The 16,539-nt window shown below is 36.7% G+C and overlaps 1 pseudogene; it reads left to right on the top strand.

Annotated features, from left to right (window-relative positions):
* The first annotated feature begins 12,441 nt into the window (after nucleotides 1–12,441).
* Nucleotides 12,442–15,057, top strand: LOC138170702 (WD repeat-containing protein 82 pseudogene; annotated as a pseudogene).
* Nucleotides 15,058–16,539: the final 1,482 nt, after the last annotated feature.

Genomic DNA, 16,539 nt, shown 5'->3' with positions numbered 1-16,539 from the left:
CACTATGATCCCCTTGCCACCTACTCTCCTGTAGGATGAGATAGCCTATTTAGTGGGTACTTCATTTCCTCCCCAAGCCGAATTCAGTGAGAATATGGTTGACCAATTCCCTTTTGACTTCCTATTCTTCCCCTCCATTTTAAGCATTTTCCTTTGATTTTTCCTTATGAGATAGTTTATCCCATTCTGTCCATCCCCATCTCCTCTCATTATATTCCTCTCTCACCTCTTAATTTCACCTTTTGAGTATCACCCCTTTCTATTAAATTGGCCCTGTGCCCTGCTATCTATGTATACCTGTAAACATATATACACACATTCACATATGTATACATATGCCCATATACCCTCATATATAGATGTATATTTCTATTCCCTTCATCTATTTTCATACTGAGAAAAAGCATTTCTGTACAGATTATATATGTGTAGCTAATGCAAAACAATAACATAGGAGATATAATTTAAAATAGTGACTGTATTTCCCTCCCTCCTATCCCACCTCTGACTTGTTCTATTCTCTACTTTGATCCCATCCCTTTTCAAAAGTGGGTGCTTCCAACTTCCCTCCCTCCCAAACTGTCTTTTCCCCCCTACTCTCCTGGAGGGTAAGATTCCCTATTTAGTGTGTATTTTATTCCCTCCCAAAGCCAAATTCAAAGAGAATCGGGTTGACCCTTTCCATTTTGCCTTCCTATTCTTCCCCTCCATTGTAACCATTTCCCTTTGCCTCTTCTTTATGAGATATTTTAACCCATTCTGTCTCTCCCCATCTCCTCTCATTATATTCCTCTTTTACCTCTTAATTTCACATTTTAAGTATCATCCCCTCCAGTTAAATTGGTCCTGTGCCCTCTATCTATGTTTATCTGTAAATATATATACACATGTTCACATATGTATTCATATGCCCATGTACCCTCATATATATATATATATTTTTTCCTATTCCTTTCAACTATTTTTCATACTGACAAAAGTTTCATCAGTTACAATTATTGTTTTTCCATGTAGGAATGTTAATAATTCAACTTTTTAAAGTTCCTTATGATTTCTTTTCCCTGTTTACCTTCTCTTGCTTCTTGTATCTGAATGTGAAATTTCTTATCTGATTGTTTAGGTCCTCTATGATCTGTAACCAACTCATATTTTTCTGGTGCAGGAGTTCTGACTTCACTGTCTCCCTCCACTTTCAAGCTTTGCTCCTTTTTGTCCCCAAAATAGGAGTCTAATGTTGGAATCTTCTGTCTGGTTTGTTTCCTTTGCCTGGTCATGTCGCCCCTCAGTCACTTGACCCCTGGGCTTTTTGCCACAGTAGGACTCTGCCATCAGACAGGGGAGCTTTCGTCCCAAATGCTGGGGTTTTCTCAGCTGCTGGAGGTATTAGATGGGTGCCCTCTCTGAAGTCTCCACATGCTCTGGCAAGCTGGACACATGCCCCAGGCCATCCACCCTAGACGGCAATCCATATCCAAGCATGTTAAAGCAAGAGCGATTTCCCCTTAGACTAGTCTCTTGGTCCCCCTACACTCTGCAGGCCTGGAGCTGAAGCTGCCACGTGGTGCTGGTTGGCTGCACAGGGTCTCTCAGTGATTTCTAGCCCCGGAGGCAAAAGCCGACGCACTCCCACTTCCTTGGTCCCAAAGTACAGGCTGCACTGACCTCTCACTTTGTCGTTCACATCTATGTATTAATAAATCTGGAAATGTCCACAGCTGCTGCTCATTTGGAGTCCCTCCAGCTGGTAGCTGGCCAGGCCCGCCCTGGGGCAAAAAGCTCCATCTTGTCAGACTGGACTCAGTTCCCACAGTGCTGCACTTGCACAATCCTGCTGGCCTGCCAGGCTCTCCTCAGCAGGAGGTTAGCTTCTCTGTGTCATTTTGTGGGTTCTGCAGCTACAGTGTTTGTTCAGAGACCCCTTTTTACATTGATTGGGGAACGTGGAAGCTGGAGCCACTTGGAGGTTGAGCTTCTACTCTGCCATCTTGACTCTGCCCCCCTTCCCGCAAATAAGAACTCCTTATTTGAAAAAAAAAAATCTGCTGGCAAAGCCAGAAAAAAATATTAGGACAAAAACTAGGCATAAACCAATATCTTATACCACATACCAAAATAAAATCAAAATAAGTACACAATTTAGATATAAATGCTGATATTATAAGAAAACTGGAAGAGATTTCTGGAGAATGGAACAAATTATAACCCAACAAGAGATAAAGAACTTTATGAAATACAAAATGAATTACTTTTATTCTATTAAATTGAAAAGAGGTTTTGCACAAACAACATCAATGTAACCAAGATTATTAAGAAAGCAGAAAACAGGTAAAGAATTTTTACAAGTAGTGTCTCTGATAAAGGCTTCATTTCTAAAATACATAGAGAACTGGTTAAATTTTTAAGAATACAAGTCATTCTCCAATTGAGTCAAAGAATGTGAACAGGCAGTTTTCAGAGGAAAAAATTAAAGCTACCTCTAGTCATATAAAAATACTCTCAATTGCTATTGATTACAGAAATGGAAATCAAAACAACTCACATCTATCAAATTGGCTAACATGACAAAACAGAAAAATGATAAATGCTAGAGATGTTGTTAAAATGGAACACTAATGTATTGTTGATGGAGTTGTGAACTGATCCAACCATTCTGGAGAGCAACTTGGAACTATGTTCAATTAAACTATGCATACCTTTTGACCCAAAGATACCACTATTAGTTCTGTATCCCAAAGAGATCATAAAAAAGGGAAAAGGGCCTACTTGTACAAAAACATTTATAGCAGCTCTTTTTGTGATAGTAAAGAATTAGAAATTGATGAAATGCCCATCAGTTAGGGAATAACTGAGCAAGTCTGGTATATGACTATAATAGAATACTATTTTGCTACCAGAAATGATGAGCAGGGTGATTTCAGAAAAAAAAAATCTATAAAGACTTACATGAAATGATACTGAGTGAAATGAGTCAAACAAGGATATTACTGTTTATATTAACAGTAACATTTTCAGATGATTACTTATGATTGACTTAGCTCTTCTCATCATTTCCAAGTGACTCATGGTGGAAATGCTAAAGAAGATCCAGAGAAAGAACTATGGAGTCTAAATGAAGATAGAAGTATACCAATTTCACCTTTTTTTTGTTTTCTGTGGTTTTTCTCTTTCATTCTGTTTCTCCTTTCACAACTTGACTAATGGGGAAATAGGTTTACATGACTCATATGTATAACCAATATCAATTTGATTGCTGTCTTGGGGAGGGGTAGATGGGAGAGAGGGAGGGAGAAAAAAAGTTAAACTCCAAATTTCATAAAATGCAAGTTGAAAACTATATCTACATGTAATTGGAAAAAAATAAAATACGATTTGCCAGAAAGAAAATGTGTTGAAAGACACATTTGGAGATGCATTTATAAGAGTATTCATTGATTTCTGAATTAAGATTACATTAAGAGACATTTGGCATTTGATAATTATTTTATAGCTTCTATTTTAAAACAAAATAACATTCACATATAAATTAATGTAATAACAATGAGCCCGAGAATCAAAGCACAGGTCATAGCAAGAATATTCAGTCATGGACTAATTTTAGAGGTAGTATAATAATGATCATCAACCCAATTCCAATGTTATTTTAATCAACAAATGTCATCTTGGAATCCAGATGCCCATGTTGTTCTCTGGTCTCTGGAACATCTTTTCTTGGAGAAATCCCTAAAATATCTCACCCTCAGGGGCAACTTCTCAATAGTTTTGTCTGGTCCCAAGTTAATTGTGGAGCCTCTTAGACATTCCTATTAAATGTTTTTACAAAACAGATCTCAATACAAGTTAGCAGAGACTCTCAGATTTTCCTTCTCCAATAACTAGTTCATAATGTGAAAACCAACTTAAACCTTAATATTTTGATCTTAACCAAAAAGCAATAATAGTGAAACATCAAAGTAGGAGTTGAGAGTTTGCTTGAAACTTCAGAAATTTAGGCTTTTTGATGCCCCATTAGAATAATATACATCTGACATATAGGAGTGTCTGATCTTATTGACTTCTTTAAATTTCCCATTCTGATTCCATCTTCTTTAGGAAGATTAGATGACCTTGGGGATTTAACCTTACATATGAAAACATAAGTACCAATACTTTCAGATGAAGGCTTCCCACTACTAGATTTAATGGTTTCACCAATAAATTTACATATGAGGCCAATTTCAGACAAATTAAAATAAAATATTTGGGAGGATACTTAAGTAATTAATTCATATACACAAATATGTATATGAATTCATATATAGATATATCTATTTTTATCCATCTATCAACATGTGTGTGTATGTATCAACTGAATAGAAAATGTTCAGTAATTAACCATATTTGAATGGGATAGATATTACACAAACAGTAATTTTCACTAAGATGGCTGATGGTACTAAATCTCTGTTGCTAAAGACAGAAAAGGTTTCTGACTTCTGCATTACAAATTAATAGACTCATATCTTTGGTTCACGTTTTACATTTGTCTAATTATTCCCATAACATTCTGAAAGAATGAACTATTTAGAATTTAATCTTATATAAGATGTTGTATGCATTAGCAGGCTGATGACAGATTTAACAACTAATTTAACTAATTGTTTGGAACAAGGAATTACTACACCTACAGATTGAGAACAGCAAGATCTCACATACTTGCATTGTGCTCACATCTTCTACTGACCACTTGCTTTGAGTATGCAAATTTGCATCTTTACAACCTATGTCTCTGACAAAGGACTCATTTCTAAAATATACAGAGAATTGAATCAAATTTATAAGACTACAGGTCATTCCCCTATTGATAAATGCTCAAAGGATATGAACAGGCAGTTTTCAGAGAAAGAAATTAAAGCTATCTATAAGCACATGAAGAAATGCTCTAATTCACTATTGATTAGAGAAATGCAAATCAAAACAACTCTGAGGTACCACATCTCACCAGTCAGATTGGCTAAGATGACAAAACAGGAAAATGACAAATGCTGGAGAGGAAGTGGGAAAACTGGGACACTAATGAATTGTTGGTGGACTTGTGAACTGATCCAGCCTTTCTGGTGAGCAATCTGGAATTATGCCCAAAGGGCTATAAATACTTTCATACCCTTTGATCCAGCAATACCACTCCTAGGGTTATATCCCAAAGAGATCATAGAAATGGGAGAAAGACCCATATGTACAAAAAAATGTTTATAGCAGCTCTTTTTGTGGTGGAAAAGAATTGGAAATTAAGGGGGTGCCCATCAATTGGGGAATGGATGAAAAAGTTGTGGAATACTATTGTGCTATAAGAAACAAGGAGCAGGCAGTCTTCATATTTACCTGGAGAGGCTTAAAAGAACTGATGCTGAGTGAGAAGAGTAGAACCAGGAGAAATTTGTACACAATTACAGACACAACGTATGTGTGATGACCAACTTTGATAGACTGGACTTTTTCTCAGCAATGCAGTGATATAAGTCAATCCCAAAGACGCATGATGGAGAGAAAAATGTGTATCCAGAGAAAGAAATAGAAAGAACTAAGTTTATATCCAGGTGGAAGCAAAATACCTGATCTTTTTTGTTCTCTTATTTGGTTTTATGTCCTCTTTACCATTTTTCATTCCAGCTGGTACAATCTGTCCTTATAACCTAACCAATGTATAATGTGAAAGATTTACAGATAAGCCGCCATGGCAGGGTAGGGACAGGAGGGAGGGGGACAAAATGTGAAATTCAAGGAATTGTGGAATTGAATCCTGTAAACTAAAAGGAAACAAACAAACAAATAAATAAATAAATAAACAAACAAATAAATAAATAGATAAATAAATAAAAGGAAATAGCACAGACAGGATTATAACAGCATCAGATTAGTCTTTAATCAACACATATACAGTCAGATAAAGCATCCTTAGCTCTGTTTGATTTCAGGTAAGAGTCACAATTTGACAACCAACCATGCAATAATACTTCCACCTCATAGCCAGACTCAGGAATAGTCAGGTGAAAAACAATTTTGTTCTAAAGGAATACAATGGGGAATACAATTCAGGAGGATACTATCTTGATCTAAAGCCAATGTTGTCCTCTCAGCTTTTTCCCAGATGTAAGCTTCCACCTGTGACAATTCAGGATGGCATTCCCTCTAAGCAGATTATGGAATTTCCCTTGAATGGTGAATTGTTGATTTAATTATGCATCAGACTACTATATGTAAGATGAAACTTCAAAACAAAATCTGTTACTGTCTGAAAAGCCTTTATCTCCCATAGTAAGTTTCACTAATCACAGCTTAGGGCTAGATACAACTATTTTTTTTCCCTCTCAGGAGTTTCAATAAATCAAAAATGTTGACCAGGACTCACATACATGAGAGATTTCATTTAACATTTTCATTGGCTTTCTTTTCTTCTGACATTTTAATTTGTCCTTGTATAAAAGGACAATCATTAAAAATTATTTCTATATTATACCTAAACTTTCAAATTCTCAGTAAACCAAGTTCATTATTTAGAAACTCCATAACCCAAACAAGTTCTTTTCCCAGGCCAATGACCTTGCCTACACAGATGGTTTCAAATGGACTGGTAAGTTTAAAAAATAAGGAGAATCAACAGGGACCCCAGAGAAAGGAATAATCACGGTGCTCCTGCCTGCCCACCCCATGTTATATTTTTCTTCTGGAGCAATATAAACCACATGCTCTCTGGCTGACATGTCCCTATTTTCAATATTAACTTTGTTTTTCCCTGACTGAATTTACCCCATAATTTTATATGACTACCCACATGCCAGGATTTACTTCAGGGTTCCCATTAGCATCATTCATTCCACACTGTTATCTACCTGAACAGATATGTTTTGTTTATTTTTAGAACCCTAATGTATGGTAATTGGCACATGGGGCATCCAGTTGCCCCCTATAGTCCTATGTTGGAGGCAACTTTGACTGTCATTCTAAAGGAGGGAAGTTGGCAGTATCCCCTCCATCTATATTTAGAGCTGCTATGGACTCTGCTCTTTGAAACTAACACAACCTCCCATGATGGAATAGACTAGCTATGCTACATGCCCTCATACTTCAAGGTGGACTGATCTAAATGGACAGAACCAGTCTGGATAAGGCTTTCATCTCATCCCCTCTTTTCCACACACAGTAATCAATTACCAAATTTAGATTTTAACATTTAAAAAATAACCCCAAATAGCTTAGTGATAGCCAAATTATTTTAGCCATAACTTCCTTTTAACTACAAAAGTGGAAATATCCAGTTTCCTAAATGATGATCGCAAAACATTATAAAACAGGCTTAGCAGGGCAAATAAAATAACTTTGCTGACTTTAAATGATTTCTCCCCATATTTTATTTATTCTTTAAGTTCATACTCTCATACAGCACTTCTTAAACTATGGACAGCACCACATGTGGAGCACTAAGAAATGCTGAAGGGATCACAAATGAAAAAAAAAGTTTAAGAAGAACAGATTGATTACACCCAAGTTATGAAAAGTGCTTCACATAACTGACAGAACGTTTGCCAATTTGAAACAATCTTGCATATTTGAAACTTGGAAAAAAAACATTAGTGATCAGGTGATTTTACTCCTGTTGAGTGCATGTCCAATTTATCTCTCATAGAAAAATCAGTCTTCTCATAACCATTAACATTGTTTACTGATCACATCTAATTAAGAAACTAGTAATAACAGTTAATATCTATAGTGCTTGCCCTCTTCCGGGCATTGCATTAGGTACTTTCCAATCATGTGAAGTAAACTGAGGTAACTTCCATAATGTCATCCAGTTAACAAATTTCAGATCTATGCAATTTTCTAATTTGTCTTAGTGCCAAATAATATAATAAATTCTGATTTATCTTAAGCATAAAATTAAGGAGAGAGATGTTTCTCTTAAAATGTGACCAGAATGAATTGAATTACACCTCAATCTAGATTTCAAATAGTCATGCATAGAATCTGGGGTTATGATTTTATTGCTGTAGTGTTATATTTTATGGAAATGCTATTTGTTCCAAACACTTCATCTTATAGGCTCCATTATTGCCAGCCAATTCACTACCAAAAATTTTAAAAGTCACAATCTGATATTATGATTTAATCTATCCCTGTTATCTATCTATATATCCCCTGTTATCTATACTAAAGACCATGTTTTAATTTAGTTCAAGTCTTAGTTCCACACTCTTGGAAGGAACCCATAGCTTACCATTTCATAGATATCAATTTATCCATAACTCTCTATGATTTCTTCTTACAAATAGGACTCTCATGTAATTTACAGTCAAGTTTCCAATTTTAATACACATACCAATTTAAGAAGTCATTTTAAAATTGACCAGTATTTAACTTTATTTTGTAAGGATTCCTAAAAATCAAACTAGATATTATATTTAAACCCAAATACTTTTTGACTATTTCCTGATTTTGTTTCTTTGAGTGAAGAAAAGGTTTAGTGGCAATTCTATTCTAAAACTCATAACTTATTTTTTTTCTTCCCTCTCTTTACCTTGAATATTTTACTGACACCATCTCCAAACTCCTCTCTCTAAAATCAGTAAAATGACCTTCTTTTAATAAATCTCTCATTTTTGGAGAAAAACATTCCCCCTTCCTTTTTTTTCTTTCTGTCCTTTTACACCCTACAACCTGATCACAGTCCAGGAATGTAGAGAGAGACTTTTTTTTAAGTTTTAGGGGTTTAAATAACAAGATTCAGAAAGATTTGCTAGTACATGTCTTTTTTCTTTCAAATTTTAATCCTACTCAAATAATCTTCACTTCACTGAGCATATTTTAATTTTTTTCTCTCTCTCTCTCCTCTCTTTGCCCACTCAGGTTGTTTCAGAAAGCCAGAGATTGCTGGAGAGAAGGAGAGGCTCTCTCATGATTATACACCTTATTGCTTTCCTTTCTGCATGCTTAACTCCATTTATACTGACTAGCAAATCATATTTTCTACATTTCCCCTTATTCTCTACCTTGTCATCTAAGTCCACAGTCATGAGAATAGTGAATTTCTTTTTATTTCCTTCTAACTGGAAATTCCTCAGCAACTTCCTATTCTCAGATTCTGAGTCTAGGTACTTGGTAGTGGATTTTTTCCCCATGCTGTGAGAAAGGTACCATCTTGTATCTGCCATGACCAGTCTCCCTCCTTTTCCTAACCTGATGGAACATATTCCCACCAAAAGGGACTCTATTCCTTTCAGCATTTTCAGTGTGTCCCCATATCCATTCAGTGGTCCACATAAATAGGGTGACCCCACCATATGTAGAGGCCATCCAGGGTTGCCCTGTCTTTGCCCTATTCCCTACTGCCTGGGTATTCATTTGGTATCCTGCTGACTATACCAAATATAATATATGGAATTCCTCTGGCTTGGGAATCTTTTAAAGTCCCCATAATTGTGGAGTGGTTTTGATACCAAAGGAAAAGGGCAAAAGGTTATAGATTGATTATAGGGATTTAATCAATAATTATAATACTTACGAGTGGGGGGTAATCTGGGGAGGCTGCCATTCAATTCAGTGGATTCCTGTCAAGTGTTCAGATAATCAGTAGTCTGGGGGAGTGACCAGACCATTGGTCTATCTCCACAAAGATCCCAGGAAAGCCCAATGGTAATTATATAGAACAGAAAAAAGGGAGGAAGAGTGATAGAACACATTGCTTCTGATTGGTGGCTGTTTTGGACTTTCTTCTTAATAATGAGCACATTTCTGAAATTGGGTGTTATGTAAATTTTATTGATTAAATGCCCAAACATAGTATTTGCATACTATGGTCACAAATTGGCCACTGTGCTCCTGTTATGACTGTTAGTGGACATATTATCAGTCTCCATCATTTTTAACAGGTCTAGGCTTCCACCTTTCACGGAGTTTAATGTAATGAATTGTCACTTCTATCTCTATATCATGGTGTTTTGTCAATCAACACTATACTCTGACATCCTGTATATTTGCCAAGAAAATCACAAATGGGTCTTTAATATTTGGACACAAGTAAAACAAACAAACAAGCAATGACAAAAACTTAACAACAACAAATTATGCAGGTTGGTATGCTAGATAGTAAGAAAACAACTTCCCCCTCTGCCAACTATCATTTTAAAAAAAATTGCTTTCCTCATGGAAAACTCATTCTACCTTGGAGCAGCATCATATAAATCCCAGCCAAATTGAAGATAGTGAGTAATATTAGTTAAAGGATCAGTCAAGTCTTTTAACCTAACACTCTTCTTGATCTGCTCATTCTGTCACCCCCCTTAGTCCCACTGATGGTGTCTCATTTATCTGGCTCCTGGTCAGCCCCTCCTCTTTGTAACAGATCTTTTTTATGAGTTTCTATGTTGTCTTGATCTAGGAGAACGTTTCATTCTGACCTTTAGTGGATTTGTCACTTCAGAATTTGAGGTATAATTTTGTATTTGTGCAATTGGTAATGTTGAGAGAAGTTGGCTGAGTTCTTTCTCTATGCTGCTATTTTGGCTTTGGTTACAGAAGGTTTTAGAATGTTAAGTTTAAGACATTTATGGAACATTCAGTTCAAGATGTCTAGAAGGTAGATAGAGATGTGAGACAGGAGGCCTAGAAAGAGTTTAGGATTGGATAGTTAGATTGGCGAATCATCAGTATTGATGTAATTCAATCCAAGTAAGTTGATGAGGATCAGCAAGTGAATAAAAATACATGGAAAAGACAAGATCCAGGAGAAAATCTTGTTGTTTTCTACATTTAGCAATCGCTTCTTGGATGAAGATTAAGAAAAGGGGATGGAGGAGGAATAGGAGCAATAAGAGGTGGATCAAAGGAGAGCAATGCCACAAAAACTAAAGAAATGAGTGTCGAGAAGAAGAGTTTGTTCAACAACAGAAAAGGATAAAGAGAGATCCAGAAAGATGAGTACAGACTAAAATAATTAAATTAAATTTAAAATTTAATAAATCATTAATAATTTTAGACTGAAAAAAAATCAGTTGAATGATGAGATCATATGCCAAGATACAGAGTTAAGAGAGTAAGATGAAAGAAGTGATGGCACTACTGTGGATAATTTTCTCAAAAGTTTTAGCCATGGAAAAGAGGAAAAATATGAGGCAAAATCACTTGGGAATATTCATATATATTGACGTTGTTTTAAGAATGGGAAAACACAGACCTCATTATAGGCAAGCACTAACGAAGAAAACATACCCTGAAGATTAGTGAAAGGATAGTGATGACACAGGTGATAATCTGCAGAAAAAAAAAAAAGCATGGAATGAAATCACTTGTGCATGTAGTAGAGTTTGCCTTAACAATTAGAAAAGCCATCTATTCATGCAATGTGATGAGAGAGGTAGTGACAGATAGAGGAATATGACATAAGCTACAAGGGAGCAGAGGGAGCTCTCTTCAAATTGTGTCCATGTTTTTTTCAGTGAACTAAGAGGAAACTTTCTCAACTGTGGGAATAAGAGAAGGGGCAATTTGATAGATTTGAATTTGGATGAAAGGGAATAGAAACATTGCTGGGGGAAGAAGGATCATTAATAAATTATAGAAGTGTAAAATAAATGCTTTGACATGGTGTGACTCCATTTCAAAATATTATATGACACAAATTCCTAGTGGGTGGAATCACCATAGTTCCATATTTTTCCCATTCATCATTTAGTTGCATTTAAGGATGAGTTGAAAAAATTGTTCTATATAAACAAGATGAAATATTACTGTGCTAAACTCCTATTAATGTAATGTCCAAACAGGATTCCAGAGGAATGATGTTGAATCAGGCTACCTACCTCTTTAAAGAAAAATGAAGGATTACACAATAAGGCAATTTGGTTTTTTGGACATAGCCAATGTGGAAATTTATTTTGAGTGACTGTGTTTTTATTTATTTATTTTTCTTATGTTCTCAGTTGGGCTTAGGGTGGGAGAGAGAGAAGGTAGAGCTTGACTGATTAAAGCAATTAAAATATATAAAAATAAATCGCACAGCAATTTCATTGATCACAATACTATAGCACACACTAAATAATCCAACAGAACAAAAAAAAAAAAATAATAGGAATGTTAAGTTCATGAATTTGTATTTCTCAATCCCTTTAATATGTACATATCACATCCCATACATGATCTTATTTGAGCTCAATATAATTGCACACATTAAAAAAAAACCTCTAAAATTTAATTAAAAACTCTTATCTAATATCATAGTGATAAAGCTAGAATTAGAACTCAAGTATTATGGCTTCTATTCTGGTGATATGTCCAAATTGCCCTTTTGTGTCTATTCTTTTGTATTTCCTCTTATTGTTTTGGATATCAAAGTGGTATCTTTGGCTCCTTCCTGCAGCAGGCACCGCCCCTCTTCCTCCGGCGCTCCCCGCCCCTGACCCCGCCTCAGCCTCCTCGCCTCCCATCTCCATGAAGGTGAAGGACATCATGCTGCGGAGCTTCCGCATGGCCAAGGTGTTCCGGGAGAACTCGGACAAGATCAACTGCTTTGACTTCAGCCCCAATGGCGAAACGGTCATCTCGAGCAGCTACCACGACTCCATCGTTCTGTACGACTGTCAGGAGGGCAAACCAAAGAGAACACTGTACAGTAACAAGTATGGAGTGGACCTAATCAGATACACACATGCAGCAAACACTGTTGTGTATAGTTCTAACAAAGTAGATGATACAATCCGCTACCTGTCCTTTCATGATAACAAATACATCCGGTATTTCCCTGGACACAACAAGAGGGTGGTAGCCTTGTCCATGTCGCCAATAGATGACACTTTCATCGCTGGGTCCCTGGAGAAAACCATCCGACTCTGGGGTCTTCGATCTCCTAACTGCCAGGGCCTAATGCATCTTCAAGGAAAACCTGTTTGTTCTTTTGACCCAGAAGGGTTAATTTTTGCTGCTGGAGTCAATTCTGAAATGGTTAAACTTTATGATCTTCGCTCCTTTGATAAGGGGCCCGTTTGCTACCTTCAAAATGCAGTATGATAGGAACTGTGAATGGACAGGCTTAAAGTTCAGCAATGATAGCAAGCTTATCCTTGTATCTACCAATGGCAGTTTCATCTGCCTGATTGATGCATTTAAGGGAGCAGTAATGCATACATTTGGGGGGTATAACAACAGCAAAGCTGTCACATTGGAAGCCTCCTTCACTCCAGATTCTCAGTTTATTATGATTGGTTCTGATGATGGTAATATTCATGTCTGGAATGGAGAAAGTGGCATAAAGGTGGCTGTATTGGATGGGAAACATACTGGTCCCATAACCTGTTTGCAGTTCAATCCCAAGTTCATGACCTTTGCCAGTGCATGTTCTAACATGGCATTCTGGCTGCCTACCATTGATGACTGATCATTTGTCAGCAGCGTCTGCACCTTGAAGGGCAGCCAATAAGAGGAGGAAAGGGACTGAGTATTGGGATTATGTTGTTCTCCTGACCTGAAGCATCCTTCTAACTAGCCCTTCTCATGGACATCACTGTACATCCTTAAAAAACAAAAAACAAAAACAAACAAAAAAAAAACTCCTTTGCTGCATTCCTTCAAAAGGACTCTTGGTGCTGCAGACCTGAAGTTGGATCTAGATTTTCTAGTTGTGGCCTGTATCAAGCTCCTCCTGAGGGGTGAGCTGTGTCAGGCTCATAGGCATCATTGCGGACCCTTGGCATAGCCTCCTCTTTTAACTGTACAGGGAGCCTATAAAATCTTCACTCCACATATCTTCTTTCTTGCACCCTGTCCCCATAAATGCATGGAAATCTAGTTCTGGTTTTGAGGTACTAGTGCAGTTTCCCCTTTTCCCGCTGCATGTGTCATGATTGAATTTTCCCAGTATTGTTGTGGCTTTATTCCATAGCCATCATGTTTCTTCTGTGCCAAAAGTTTAAAAATAATCAGTTCAGATGTCCTAGGTACAGAGGGAAGAACAGAGCTATGTAAGGTCTTGGTTTGCAAGGAAATCGAGGGACTGTGCAGACTGTTAGGGTGAGGGTGCCAGGTATGGATTTAGTTGTGTGGCTAACTCAAACCTGGTTCAGTTTGTTTCTCACTGACATGGGGAGCATAGAGAGGCCAAGGAGAAGTGAAGAGGTAACAGATCAAGTGCCTCCAGTAGTCAAGGAGGCTTGCCTCTTTACAGACAGGGGGCCAGCCCTGTGTAAGCAAATGGCAGCTGAGCTGGGATACAGTCAGGTTGTCTCTGTCCAATGATCTTTTGTGTGTACATAAATATGAGGGGTTGGGGGTGGGAGTGAGAGCCTATTTTTTTTTTTACTTTAGAAATCAATAACTATTTCATGTGGGCCAGTATTGTGGAATGAGTCCAAATTGTTTACATTGATGCTTTCTTTTCTCCACCCTCCTTCCCCCCACCCCCCAAAAAAAGTCCTGTAAATAACCAGCATATAGTCCTACCCCTATCTCCAGCCACCCAAACCCACAAAGCTGATTCTGGGCTTGTATTTTTGGTAGTGTCTAGCCTTTTTATATGACTTTTTTCTTATTTTACATTTCAGCTCTGTGTGTGCACCTTTGTTTTAAAACAAAAACCTACACATTGTAACATCGGGCTTTAGTACAATAGTCTTGTTCTCAACTGATTCTTGGTGTTGTCAGTTCTTTACCTGGGCCACAGCAAAATGCTCTCACCTTTGAGTGGAAGAACAGCCTGCTTTTCTTCCTGAGAGTGTTGCCACAAGTGTTAAAAAGTTTTTCCTCTTTTCCTTTTTCTGTTTCTTGGAGAACAAGTATGGTTACGCCTGGAAACCATTGATTGGCTCCCTCAAGTGATCTCTGGCAAGCTCACAAGAGTGATTATTCTGTATTTTCCAAGTCTTTATAGTGGAAACCTCTCCAGTATTAATCCCTGTTGTACTTTAGCCCATCCTGTCTTTGCGCATGTGGTGTGAACAAAAGTCACTCTGCATGATAATGTCTCAGAAATTGTGATTCCCAAACCAGTGGTTTCAGTTTGTAAATAGCCTATGTGCTAATTATATTGTGCACACTTAATGCTTAAAAAAAAAAGAAAAAGAAAAAGTGGTATCTTTAGAGCATAACTATTAGCTTCTCTCAGGCTATGAATGTATCTTTTACTTTGAGTCATAGGATAATGAATTAATAAACCTAGAGCTGTAATAGTCTTTTGACATCATTCTAGTCCAAGTCCTTTTCTCACAGATGAAGAAACTGAGGCCCTGGAAAGTCAAATGACTTGTCCAAGGTCATACAGATAGCAAGTGTCAAAGATACAATGTCAACTAAGTTTTTCTAACTCCGGAGCTAATGTTCTTTCTGCTGTATCATGTGAGCAAAGTGAACTTATACATTATAATGGGTTTATGAAAAATATATAATTTTCAAAATATATAATTTGAAGGCAGGAAGATTCTGATAAGAGTGACCCATTTGAAAACAAACAAACAACTTCTACTATGAATCTTTAACTGGAAAAAATATTTAAAGAGAAATAATTCCATGTGAAAATGGGAAAATGTTTAATTTTAATTAGGGGAAATTCAATGTTACGCAGAAGTCAATCAATGAGTCAATAAGATTCACAAAGTGCTGGGGAAACAAACCTAAAATGAGAGCTTTTTGTCTTAATGGAATTTAACTTCTACTCTGGAGCTTACAGTTTATCAAAGAATTTAAACTTTGTTTTCTCCTAGATAGTTACAAGATTAAAGAAATTTAGATCTGGATATGTGTGAGATATTACTTAGGTCAAATTAGACATATTATATGTAAATAAACTGAGGAATTAAGGACAAGTGGTAGTAAGAATTGAATGAATCACACTGATTCCATCTTGTGACTCAATTTTAGAGCTAGCTCAATTCCCTTTGTATTTAATTATGGGTCTAATCAAAATTTTTTGTCTTCTGAGAAACTTTTGTTCCATTGTGGGAATAGCTAGAAAAATTATAGAATTGTTTAAACTTACCCTGAGGAGCTGGGGAGATGGACTACTTCTACCTGGTGCTTAGTGATCCTTAAATAGAGACCTAGGTTGTGCTAAACAGGAACTCAGTGAGACCTGATGCAAGTAATTTTCTCACAATTATACATATCAAGCAACCCATGTCTTATCTGAAAACTTGTCCCATACTAATCAATCAGTTATTTTTTCCATGTTCCTTTGATTGAATACAGATGTTTGGGAGGGGGAGATATTTTTTTTCTGAATTCATGGAATTGAACCTGCTTGCTCTCCTCCTCCAAACTTGGAAAGTCCCAAATCTTTCCTCCAATTAAGAATCAGATTATATAAATTTGCATCCTGGTTAATTTTATTTTAATTAATTACTCTTGTTTGATTGTTTTAATGAATAAAAATCTGTCTTCTTCTGTATTTGAGGTCCAGTGCCAAAGCTGAGTAAGGCATCTGGTCCCAATTTAGTATGCTTTTGGTGTGCATTGCCTAATTCATCAATATATTTGGAAGCTTAGACCTTAGTTTCCTTATTCATCTTTCACCTGCCACAGAACTGA

This window comes from Petaurus breviceps, unplaced genomic scaffold (assembly GCF_028583685.1).
Source record: "Petaurus breviceps papuanus isolate PSGF00001 unplaced genomic scaffold, PetGlider_PUasm1.0 38, whole genome shotgun sequence".
Taxonomy (NCBI): domain Eukaryota; kingdom Metazoa; phylum Chordata; class Mammalia; order Diprotodontia; family Petauridae; genus Petaurus; species Petaurus breviceps.
Note: the sequence above shows the minus strand (reverse complement) of the source record. Positions and strands in the feature narration are given on the sequence as shown.